At 41.2% G+C, this 2500-nt stretch overlaps 1 protein-coding gene across 1 annotated transcript in view; it reads right to left on the reverse strand.

Moving 5' to 3' along the window:
* sn (fascin domain-containing protein singed) overlaps positions 1-2177 on the reverse strand; it is a 165529-nt gene extending 163352 nt beyond the window's left edge. Inside the window, exon 1 of the mRNA XM_070122894.1 lies at positions 2025-2177. The gene's annotated coding sequence lies outside the window, so the exon portion shown is untranslated. The remainder of the gene's footprint in view (positions 1-2024) is intronic.
* Between the last annotated feature and the right edge of the window lie 323 nt (positions 2178-2500).

The raw sequence follows: 2500 nt of genomic DNA on the forward strand, positions 1-2500 counted from the left end.
AGGAAGGTGGTAGAGGGAGGGAGGGGAGGAGCAGGGCAGCGAGGGAGAATGGGGAGGGGGGAGGAAGGAATGGGATGGCGTGGGAGAAGGAGGAGAGGGAGAGAGGGATCGAGGAGGCGGAGGCGGAGGCAGAGGGAATGGGAATGAGTGGTCGGGAGAGGAAGGAGAAAGAGGAATGGGAATGAGAAAGGGAGAATAAGTAGAAGAGAAAGACTAAAGGAAAAGACAACAATAATAAAAAACAGTAGGAGAGAGACAGATAATCAAAGAGAACAGTTGTATCTTTGACTGATATCGTGAGGTAAAATGAATCATCCCTTCATAAATACGTCACAGACAGAAACATGCTGACAACCCCCATCAATATAGCTATCCCTCCCCCCCCCCAAAAAAAAAAAAAGAAATAAGTAAATAAATTTAAAAAATACAACTTTTTCGAAACACATGGCGTGGCGATAACTAAAAAATAAAATGATAATTTCTCCCTTCCTCGGCATACAAACAATAGAAGACTGAACGACTTCTTTCTGGATGAGTTAGGCCACTTTTACATAATTATGTCGCTACGTGTTTATTGACCTGACTGAAGAGAGGGTGGAGAAAAGTCCATGTTGACCCTGAAAACCCGGTCTCGTTCTGGCGCTGGTACAACATCCGACTTTTTTTTGTGTGTGCAGTGTTAGTATGTTTTATACTTGTTTTTTAGATTATTATGTAATTTTATGTCCAACTGATTTCGATCAATGCATGCCATCTTTCGATAGGCCTAGGTGCCGGAGACATGTCCACGCCTCTGGCACCTCCATCCCTTCAGTCGTACTTATCGGTTATTCTATTTGCCTCATTACACCTTGTTTTCACTTATTACTAATTATTGCCTACCATATGTCTGCTGCCATTCGGAGTACTTCAATTCGCCTGCATACCAAAGTATTACAAAATATTTGAATTAATATAACCTGATTGTCTGGTTCAAATGAGAAAGATGCTGTTTACATTAACTACATTTACAACTCTTCATTCAGAGCAAATATATTTTGTTCCATAAGGTATGTTTTACAGTATTCTTGAAAAATAAGTGCAAAAAATGATTTCTTCATTTACATTCTTAAGTAATCTTTCTCCAACGTATATGGTCAGAGTTAAGAGTTGCTTACCTGAATTATAATGCCACCTGCCGAGTGTACTTCAAGCTTAGAAAATTTACTCTCCATTATATTTGGTAGATAATTCTGAATGATGGGTTAGCTTACAATTCTTTCACGCCTCAAGATGAATTATATGAGGGTGGGTTGTTATTTAGATAAATTGTTATTTTCATTACAATTTCTTTGTCTTTTTTTTATCATAGACCTATGAAATGTGACAAATATGTTTTTGTAAATCTTGCTGCCATAAAAATATTGAGTATCTAGTTGTCTATTGAAAAGAATGTTGTCTTACATGGTTATGTTAAACGATACTTTCGCTATCGTTAAGGCCGCATATGTTTAAAGAAGTTAAATGAATATCAATAAATATTTGCATATTTTTAGAATAAATGCGATGTAGTTAAATGCATCCACATAATGAGCAGAGAGTATGATAATTTGCCGATATTTTCAGTACTCACAGAGTCGTACTTTCTGCCGTCAAATCTTAGATTCTGACCCTCCCTCCCCTCCCCCTCCCCCGTTTCCAGTTGTGAGTTGCCAGCTACGACTTCCAACCAGAACGCCGAAATCATGCAGTACTTTTTCCACTTTTTTGGTCCTAGTTAAGACTAATTGCTTTATTCTCTTGTCGATTCGTGTATAATGAAGATAGAGCTACAGAATACTTCAGCTGGGAACGCAAAGAGCTATTGAAAAAGTGGGTTAAATGATGAAATATCAGCGGCATTCATAGCCACAACAAAGACCGGCTTCGCGACTCACGCCTGTCAAACTCACCACGTTCTCCTGCTCCCGCTGTTATTTTACCCTTGACAGCTCCCATCGCTGGTGAACCAACTCCCTAACCCAACGCCGGTTCATCTAACATACCTTATCTCTTTGAATCAGTCGTACTTCGCGTAACAATTCCTCAGCAGGGTGTCCCGGGCGCGAAACCTAACGCAACGCGAAACCTTCGTCACAGGCGTCTGGAGTGAACTAACTTGTATCGAGCGACTACACACACCTCGCGGCCACGGATAGCCAAGCTGCGCTGCACGGATCCCCACCAGGACAACTTGCGCAGGACAAACTTGTGTGAGATTGATCAAAGGGAAACCCATATATCACGCCGTTACATCAAAATGGATGTAGACAATGAGTATGAGCGAGGCTATGGGTTGAGTTTCCCACACGCGCGGCCGCGGTTGCATGTTATCTCGTTACGGAACAGTAATGATGAGGGTTACGGTTTTTGTCTGCGAGGGATGCTGTTCTATCCCGAGGGCTTACTATGATTAGAAGAATATCGAGAGTGGTTTATAGACTGATAAAAGAGTCCATGCATATATGCATGCATTTGCGAG

Source organism: Penaeus vannamei, chromosome 6, assembly GCF_042767895.1.
Source record: "Penaeus vannamei isolate JL-2024 chromosome 6, ASM4276789v1, whole genome shotgun sequence".
Classification (NCBI taxonomy): Eukaryota; Metazoa; Arthropoda; class Malacostraca; order Decapoda; family Penaeidae; genus Penaeus; species Penaeus vannamei.